Source organism: Myotis brandtii, unplaced genomic scaffold (assembly GCF_000412655.1).
Source record: "Myotis brandtii unplaced genomic scaffold, ASM41265v1 scaffold686, whole genome shotgun sequence".
NCBI classification, from domain to species: domain Eukaryota; kingdom Metazoa; phylum Chordata; class Mammalia; order Chiroptera; family Vespertilionidae; genus Myotis; species Myotis brandtii.
The window spans coordinates 3,823,194-3,833,913 of record NW_005370683.1 but is presented as its reverse complement, the minus strand read 5'-3'; positions in this window follow the sequence as shown (position 1 = coordinate 3,833,913).

The window sequence follows — 10,720 nt, the reverse complement described above, 5'->3', positions numbered from 1 at the left end:
GACTTGTTAGGCTTCCATCACAGGGTAATTCTTAGGAATACGGGAAACCCAGAGGTAGACTGCAAGGGCAGAAGGAGAGGTTGAAATTCAGGTGCAATCAAGTCTCTGCTAACCTGGCAGGGAGCTCGGGAGCAGGTATTGCCATCAGAGTCGTCTTGTGCTAGTTGAAGTGGCGAGGCCTACAGAGCGTGCTCACTGACCAGATGCATGCTGCCCTAGCAGCTGCAGAAGACTTTGGATGGACTGCTTCTCTGAAGTGGAGGCAGACCCTGACGGAGCTGAGCAGGAGGCTGTCTGCTGATAACACTCCCTACAGCAGGGCAACAGGCCTTTCTTGAAGATCTGAAAAAATACATATATCTGTCTACCAGTAAATGGACTAAGTAGTTCAAGTAAAAGAATAAGGTTGTCAGACTGGGTAAAGAGCCAAACAATGAAAGGCAGCTTACAAGAGACCTCTTAAATATAAGTTTACAGAAAGTTAAAAAGAAGATGATGGGAAAAACTGTATCACACAAACTCTACCGAAAAAGCTGATGTGACTACACTTGTCCTAGAAAATGTTAACTTTAAGGCACAAAATACATAGATTAAGAAGAACATTTCAGAATGATGTCTTACAGCAGAAAGGTCTCAATCATAAATATGTATGCATGTAATCACATAGTTTCAAATATGAACAAACAAATCTGCAATCTTAGTGGGAGACCATAACACACCTTTCTCAATTAGATACGGAAGGTACAGAAGATGTAGTTTACACGCATAGAAGACAACATCTAACAACAGCACAATCACATTTTTTCCAAGTATACATGGGAAATTTATCAAAATCAAATCAAATGGAAATGCTAGAAATAAAAAGCATGGTCAGGAAAAGAGGAATGCCTCTGACGGGCACCCGGTGGTAGACTCAAAAGTGAAGGAAAGCATTGGTAGCTTGAAGGTAGGTCAAAACACATCACCCACACTGCTACACAGTGAGAAAAAGGAACAAAAAGAATACAACAGGCACTCCCAAAAGCTGCAGGACAATACTAATCCAATAAGCACAGAATCAGTCTGTCAGGAGAAGAGAGAAAGAATGGAACTAATAGTGCATTCCTTAACAAACTGTTCTTGGGCAGAAAATGTTAATATTTCAGCTACTAATCAGATTTATAAAACTAAATTATTTACAAATTCTGTTCTGTATTAAAATGTGAGATTGGCCTATAGTTTTTTTCTCTCCTCTTTCCCTTTCTTTCTCTGCCTCTCCCTCCCTTCCTCTCTTCTCTCTGTCTCTATTTCTATCTCTCTCACTATCTGCATCTGTCTGTATATCTTTCTTCTTGAATAACAAGCCAACCCCATATTTATATTATAGAATAATAGGAAGCTAGGAAAATTCCAGGATAAGCAGAATAGAAAAACCAAGACAGATAGTTAAACAGCAGTTTGCAGCCACCTAGTAAATCCTATCTTCCCTAAACTAAGGACACTTAAGAGTAAATGGTTTGCACTTCTCCTCCCCAACAGTGGATAAATAGCTTAAATCACCCTACTCAGGGAGACATAACAGAAATCCAATTAGTGCCATTTGCCAACCACACCCAAGGACAGACGAATTAAGAGAATCAAATCTCATTTTGGTACCTCAGCATAAAGCTGATGAATATTCCATTGATTCTCCCCTAAGACCTTTCCTAAACGCCCAGCCTTTAAAAACCCTGAAAATGAAAGCCCCAGTGTGCTCTCCCTCCAGAGAGCACGCCTGTGTCATTCCCTCCCCGCTCTACTGGCTTTGTGGCTTGCGTTTTTTTTTTTTTGGCTTTTACAAATAAAGCTACAATTGATATATGAGCAAATTGCAAAATAATTTTGCTCAAAAAAGGAGGCAGACATAAAATGAGTACGTAATGTGTATGATTCCAATTACATAAAACTCCAGAAAATGGGAACTTATCTATAATGAAAGAAAGCAGATAGGAGGTTGTCTGGAGGGGGAAGGAAACAGGAGAGCTTACAAACAGGCACAAACAAATTTTGGGAGATAATGGTAAAGTTCACTATCTTGACTGTGGTGATGGCTTCACAGGTATATACATTTGTCAAAACTTAATCAAATTACACACTTTAAATACATGCAGTTTATCTTACATCATTTATGTCAGTTATTCCTCAAAAAAGTTTTTTTTTTTTTAAAGCACATACCTGGGTTGCTGGTTTGATCCTTTCGGGGCATGTACAGAAGGCAACCAATCGATGTTTCTCTTATCACATCAATATTTCTTTCTCTTTCTCACTCCCTCTCCCCTCCCCGCCTCTATCCCCCTTACTCTTTACTCTTTCTCTAAAGCAGCGGTTCTCAACCTGTGGGTCGCGACCCCTTTGGTGGTCGAACGACCCTTTCACAGGGGTCGCCTAAGACCATCCTGCATATCAGGTATTTACATTACGATTCATAACAGTAGCAACATTACAGTTATGAAGTAGCAACGAAAATAATTTTATGGTTGGGTCACAACATGAGGAACTGTATTTAAAGGGCCAGAAGGTTGAGAACCACTGTATTATTGGTTAAAGAAAGTCCTATGGCTAAGCTCAAAGTCAAGTGGTAAAGAAGTACACAATGACCAGGGTGTGGGTATATGTAGCATGAGGAAGCTACATCACATTTTAACCCATTTCTTTTGTAATTAGTTTATGCAAGCATTCTACTCCTTCTTGGGTAAATGTTTATATTTTGCATAGAAATAATCAATTTTCTCTGGGTCTTAGAAATGCCAACCATAAATAAGAGCTGGCATTATTTTATATTTAAATTAGAGCTGGCATTATTTTATATTTTCCTATACAGTGGGGCCTTGACTTACGAGTTTAATTTGTTCCGTGACGGAGCTCGTAACTCAAATTACTCATATGTCAAATCAAAAAGTGAACGAGTGAGACACATGATGCTGGGCTGATGTTGTGGCGTTCACTGTGATGTTCGCTGCGCCAACTAGCAGTGGGGTATCTGAAGCTGGCTCGTAACCCGAATTTTAGCTCGCAACTCAAAGCAAAAAATCGGCCGAGAGATGGCTCGTATCTCGAAAAACTCGTTAGTCGGGACACTCGTAAGTCAAGGCCCCACTGCCAACTGCATTATGTCTTCTCATTTCTAAACTTGTATCATTTTTCTTTTTTGTAGTTTCCCCTAAATCAAGCTTGCTAGGATTTCTTGTTTTCTTCTTGGCATTTCAAACAATGCAATTTGGATATATCTATATTTTCATAAATATTTTGTTTCTATTTTTCCAAAACTGTTATTAATTTTGTTTATGTTATTTCTTCTGGTTGAGTTTGCTGGTCTTTTTCTAATGTTTACACAGTATTCCTCCTTTACATTTGAAGGTATTCTAGCTTTAGTTATATCTCACAGATTTTGGTATAATGTTCTCTCTTTGTAATATATACAGTTTTATAATTTTAGCCTTTAGCTTGTGATTTAAAGGTCCGTTAGAAATATTAATTATTTTTTTGTTTTGTTAATCCTCCCCTGAGGATATTTTTTCCATAGATTTTTAGAAAGAATGGGAGGGAGAGAGTTAAAGAGGGAGAGAGAGAAAGAGAGAGAGAGAGGAAGAGGGAGAAACATGGATGTGAGAGAGACACAGCGATTGGTTGCCTCTTGCCCAGGAACCCCACTAGGGACAGGGATCAACTCGCAACCCAGGTACAGCTAGGAATCAAGCCTACAACCCTTCAGTTTAGGGACCAACACTCTAACCATTTAGCCACACTGGCTAGGGCGAAAGATTACTTCTTAATTTCTAGATAGTTTCATAATTGTTTCCCCATTACCTTTTTAAATTTTATTGATTTATGATCAGAAGTTGGACCCTGTAAAAATCTCTACTATTTTGATTTTATCTAGGCTTCCTTTGGGGCAAAATAAATTGATTTTATGTTTACTAGTATATCAGTAAAATTTTAAAATGAAACCATCTAATGTCAGGAAGCAACATTCTTTCCCTCTCCCTTTCTCATGCTCACTCTAAACACACACACACACACACACACACACACACACACACACACACACAATACCAGAGGCCCTCAAACTTTTTAAACAGGGGGCCAGTTCACTGTCCCTCAGACATTCCACACATGTGCACTGCGGGCCTGGGACGAGTCCGCTGATAAGCAGGACAGGCAGCGGCGGCAAAAACACCCGGCGGGCCGGATAAATGTTTTCGGTGGGCCGTATGTGGCCCGCGGGCCGTAGTTTGAGGACCTACGAAAATAATTTTATGGTTGGGGGTCACCACAACATGAGGAACTGTATTAAAGGGTCGTGGCATTAGGAAGGTTGAGAACCACTGTCTTAGAGTCTTAAACCTTAAGACTTTAGACCTTAAGGTCTTCGAGGCTTAGACCTTAAGACTTTAAGACCTTAGACCAGAAGAACTTAGAACTTAGCTCCTTTAGCTAAACTCCTCTGACCCCCAATGCCTTTCAAAATTATGCTTCATCTCTGGACTCTTATTTAATCTACACACAGCCTTCTCCAGACTGCTGAACCCTTCTTGATGCCAGAATAAGAACCCTGGCAATGCAATATGTTCAAATTAGTGTTTTCCCCAATTTTGAATTCTTCTCGATTTCACTTTTCAATAACCCTGGACTTGTAACTAGGTGTGCCATTTCCATGAAATATGCTAATTATGTGTGTGGGGAGGGGGGCGGGGGGGAGAAAATCCCAGGCCTCTCCAAGAACACTCCAAATACTACACAAACATAAAATGCCCAATAGCTCAGAGAGCACCCCGCTCAATAGACAAGAGAAATGAGATGGACACCATAGAAAATATAGTTCTTCAGATTTTACCTAAACCTCTCTTTTAATTATTCATATTCATGAACATCGAAGTCAATTTTAAACTTTTATCTCAAGCAGTTTTAGTAGTGTGCTCTAGTGTCTTAAAAACTTTTGGACAATTGTAGATGTAATTATTAAGAATACTTTAATCATAAGTATGACTCAGTCCAGGCAAAACCAATTAAGAAAGAATGCCAGAAACTGCAATCAAATCAACATCAAGAAATGTCAACAACATTTACAACATTGCCTAGAGTTCAAACCAGGGCAATTTCTTTAGGTCACAATATTTTTTTAAAATATATTTTTATTTATTTCAGAGAGGAAGGGAGAGGGAGAGAGAGATAGAAACATCAATGATGAGAGAGAATCACTGATTGGCTGCCTCCTGCACACCCCCCACTGGGGATGGAGCCCCCAACCCAGGCATGTGCCCTTGACCAAAATTGAACCCAGGACCCCTCAGTCCACAGGCCAACATTCTATCCACTGAGCCAAACCAGCTAGGGCAGGTCACAATATTTTTATGCTGTGTTCCACCAGAGGCAGCTCATAAAAGACAGTCGCATATTTAGATTATGTACAGCTGTGGATGATACCACCCACAGAGAGTGAGGCTCTGACCAGGTGTGAGAAATTCCTTTCGCCATTCCCGAAGGGGTTTGCACAGGGTGGGGTCCTGAACACCCACCCCCCTTCCTGACCTGCCCGCGCTGCAGACTCTGGCTACACGCCTCCAGTGAAGGTCAGTTTCCCAGAAAGGCTTCCTTTTTTGAAGTTTGTAATCAAGCACATATTTCTCCACCCTTCTACAAAAATAAGATACTGACCCACTGCCCACCGCACTAAGGCATTCTTGTATCCAGCTGGGTGTCTCCTCACCAAGATAAGACCTTTAGCACATGCTTCCTTCCCAGGCCTCCTCACTGACAGAGGAGACCTGTAAGAATATTTTCCTTCTTGCCTCTCACCCGCCACATCTCACTAATGTATAGATCATACTAAACCAGCTAATGGTTTTCATTTTAACCTACTATTAGGGTTTCCCTTTAAGTATCTATTTCAAGTATTTTTATTCAATATTTGAACCATTTGAAATTGATCTAAAGATACTTTTATATACAAAATGGCAATTTTATATGGTTTCATCTAATATATGATGCATTTCCATGCACTTTATTTATCATTCATTTGTATTTAACTACACAGTCTAAGATATTTGAAGCAGCTTATTTCAGGCTGGTATCTCTATTGTATTTATTGTTGGAGGTGAGTCCTTTCTTGAGTCCTCTTCTCTATTAGGACCTAAATGCTAAGAGAGCACAGTGTTGTATTGTGTTTGAGGGCACAGACCCTAGAGCCAAATACCAGGGTTCAAATCCCCACACAGCCTAAATCTAGATATAAGATAAAATATATACAAGTTCCTGAACTTCAGCAGGATGAGGATAATAACAGAAACCACCACAGTTGAGTAAATGTTGATAAAGTGCTTGAACAGTGTTTGACACAGAATAAGTATTGCAGAACTAGTTTATATCCACATAGAAAACCAAATTATTTTTTTCTTTTAACCTGCAGGTAAAAAAAAATATTTTAAAAATTGACAACTTATTTGTATCTTGCCTGACGTCTCTGATTGGATGTCTAGACCTGTGGGATTTTAGATATGTCTGCATAATGGCCCCGGCAGTGCTGCTTCATTCTGAAACTGTTGGGAAATCTAGAGTATGTCTAGGAGGTAGACTCCATTTGTTACTCAACTCAAGGGAAAATGACTTTTCTGATGAAGTCTAGCAAAAAATTCAAGATATCATTAACGTAAAGGAAATGGAAAATGCAAATAAGGGCCCTGAGAAATTTAGTGTTGTTTATGAGCGGAAATAAGACAGATATAAAATTTTAATTAGATAAAGATTCCCTTTAGTAGTTAAGTTGTAGAATGTAGAAAATGCTCAGTGACATGTCCCTGCTGTTTTATTAGCACTGATGTCTCACTGAGTGGGGTATGAGGATGAAATCCTAAGCAAATATTTACACTATTTCAAGAAAACTCTAAGTCAGTCAGTTGTTATGTGAAAATAGACCATGTCAAGGTAGGAAAGAAATTTAAGCTTTTGTAACCTGTTTCTGCCATAAATGTGTAGAAGTTTGAGAATAAAAGAAAGATACAAGAACTGCTCAGTTAAGAAGTTATATTAAGGGTAGGCTACAGGCTCGGTGGGTGGTCCAGTAGGAGAGAAGTAAACATGGGAAACAGATAAGTAGCAGAGAAAAACTGCAATTGAGAAGAAGTAAAAGTTTAGCAAATATACAATGAGTAAACTGATGAATTCACCAAATAAAATAGATTAAAGTCAGATTTAAGAGAAAACTTGGGAGAATAGTTGTACCCCTAAAACAGGGACAGGGGCAAGGTTTTACTATGGTAAAACAGATCCTATGAAATTTCCTAAATCTTACGGCAGTCAAAACTGCCCAGTTTCTCTATTTTTTTTTAAAGCAATGACTAGGAGTTTGTTCTTTCAATGTTACCATTTGATGTAGGTTAATGGCCATACTGATGAAGGCAAGAATATGGTATAAGGGCAACATAAGGAATTCTTGGAATCTAGATGATCAAGACTGGCCAGCACTGACTAATTGAGAGTCTAGTTGTGTTGGGCTAATAATAATAAGGGGAGTTGTCTGTAGTTGGGTACAGAAGATATTTCAAGTCCATGGTATAAATGTACCACAGCCTTTTTATCCACTCATCTACTGATGGGCACTTGGGCTGTTTCCAGATCTTAGCTACTGTAAATAAGGCTGCTATTAACATAGGGTGCATTTATTCTTTCTGATTGGTGCTTTAGGCTTCTTAGAGTATATTCCTAGAAGTGGGATCACTGGGTCAAATGCAGTTTCATTTTTAATTTTTTGGGGGAAACTCCACACTGTTTTCCATAGTGGTTGTACCAGTCTGCTTTCCCACCACCACTGTACTAAGGTTTCTTTTTCTCCACATCCTTGCCAGCACTTGTTGTTTATTGATGGTAGCTATTCTGGCAGGAGTGAAGTGGTACCTCATTGTCATTTTAATTTGCATCTCTCTGATGATTAGTAACATTGAGCATTTTTTCATATATCTCTTGGCCATTTGTATGTCCTCTGCAGAATAGTCTATACAGGTCCTCTGCCCATTTTTTGATTTGGATTGTTTGTCTTTCTTTGGTTGAGTTGTATGAGTACATTTTATGGAAATTAATCCCTTATCAGATGTATCATTGGCAAATGTGTTCTCCCATACAGTGGGTTGGGACCTGGAGATCATTATACTAAGCGAAATAAGCCAGTCAGGGAAAGACAAATATCACATGATCTCACTTATATGTGGAAGCTAATATCAAAATAAACTGACAAACAAAATAGATCCAGAGACATAAAAGCATCAACAGATTGACGAATCTCAGAGGGAAAAGAGTGGGGGTGAGGGGTGAGATTTACTAAAGAATCTATATGCATATATGCATAATTCATGCACACAGGCAATAGTGTGGTTATATGGTGAAGCCTGGGGGAGGAGGCAGAAATAGGGAGGAGGGGAGTAATGGAGAAAAAAAAGTGGGCATCTAATATTTTCCACAATAAAGATACATTTAAAAATAAAAGGAAGATATTCCAAGTCCAAGTTGAATTCATAGACTCAATGATATTTTTATAGTTTGGTAGAGCATTATTATAAAACCTATAAGTATCACATAAAACAAGTACTTGAAGTTAGTGGGCAGTGAACAGCAGTCAGACCTAGTGGGGAGTTCATGCTCACTTGGAGTAGGGAACACTGGGAGCTTTTTTTAAGTAAATTTGCCTTTCCATGGATTTATTCTGGGTTGAATGCAGTCCAGGGAAAGACCCAGATTTCCTGGCTGGGGAACCTAGAAACACGTAGCCACAAAACCTGGCCCACTAAAGAGAGCAAGTAAACCTCACAAAAGTAAAAGCCAAAAAAATGGGAGCCCTGAATTTTGTCTGCCCACATTTTTTACTGATCCCTGAACCATGCATAGATAAAGCAGATTCAGAACAGTCCAGCTGAAGGCAAAATAACTGAATTGAGATTCCAGAGAAATCCAGAAAGTTTGAATTTCAAGATCCGTTGAGAAAATTACTTGCTAAAACAAAGGAAACAATGGTCAGAGAAAAGTAACAGAATCTTCACAACTTAAAACTTATGATGTTTGGATACAAGATTACTCAAAATATGAGGATTACCCAAAATATGGAAAAAAACACATTCTCACGAGAAAAGAAAATGCAGTCTCAACCTAAGATTAATTACATGTTGAAACTATGAGACCAGGATTCTAAAGTGATATTATAATTTCCTCAACAATGTAAAAAATCAAACAAAATAAAAACAAAAAAGATAAAGCCAGAAGACATGCTTCAGTGAATAAAAGTCTCAGTGGAGAAATGGAAATTCAGCAAAGAAATGGAAGAACCAAATGGAATCTCAATAACTGAAAAATAAACTATAAAATAAAGATGACCTAAACAAATGAGGGGGGATATTTTCATGAATTGCAAGACCATTTTTTATGAATTATAATATTCAATTTTGTTAATCTGACAATCTTTCTTAAACTAGAGGCCCATTGCATGAAATTCATGCACTGGGGGAGGAGGGGGGTGTCCCTCAGCCCAGCCTGCACCTGATCCAATCAGGCCTAAACCAGCAGTCAGACATCCCCTTCACAATTGGGACTGCTGGCTCCCAACCGCTCTCCTGCCTGCCTGGCTGATTGCCCCTGGCTGATGGCTTCTGCCTGCCAGCCTGCTCACCCCCTAACCACTCCCATGCCAGCCTGATCGGCACCTAACTGCTCCCCTGCCAGCTTATAACTGCCCTCCCCTGCCGGCCCAGTCGCCCCTAACTGCCCTCCCCTACCAGCCTGGTTGCCCCTAACTGCCCTCCCCTGCAGGCCCGGTCACCCCTAACTGCCCTCCCCTGCAGACCCAGTCACCCCCAACTGCCCTTCCCTGCCAGCCTGGTCGCCCCTAACTGCTCTCCCCTGCTGGCCATCTTGTGCCCACATGGGGGCAGCCATCTTGTGCGAGGGCATGACAGTCAATTTGCATATTATCTCTTTATTATATAGGATTGCTAAGCTAATTTAAAAAATTATACACAGCTGCCTACTTTCTTTTCCATATAAGCAGCCCCACCTATCTAATGGAATGAATGTTGTAGATTCCTGACTCTGTTGTGTTTAAAGAGTTTGTCAGCCTGGCCAGCATGGCCCAGTGATTGAACAGAGACCATGAACCAGGAGGTCATGATTGCATTCCCAGTCAGTGCACATGCCTGGGTTGTGGCTCAATCCTCATTGTGGGGTGTGCAGGAGGCAGCTGATCATTGATGTTTCTATCTCTCTCCCTCTCCCTTCCTCTCTGAAATCAACTCTCACACACACACACACACACACACACACACACACACACACACTCTGGAGGCCTGGTGCATGAGTCATGTACCAGTAGGGTCCCTTGGCCTGGCCTGTGGGATCATCTCTCCAACATCCCCCAAAGGGTCCCGGATTGCAAGAGGGCTCAGGCCAGGCAGAGGTACCCCACTGGTGCATGATTGGGGCCAGGGAGGGACGCGGGAGGTTGGCCAGCCAGGGAGGGACTGCAGGAGGGCTCCACAGTGTGTCTGGCTCATCTCACTCAGTCCTGATCTGTTGGTTGACCTGTCAACTGTCTGCCCCCTGGTGGTCAGTGCACATCATAGCGAGTGGTTAAATGGCCTTAGCATATCATTAGCATGTTATGCTTTGATTGGTTGAATGGCTGACTGGATACTTAGCATATTAGGCTCTTATTACATAGGCTCTT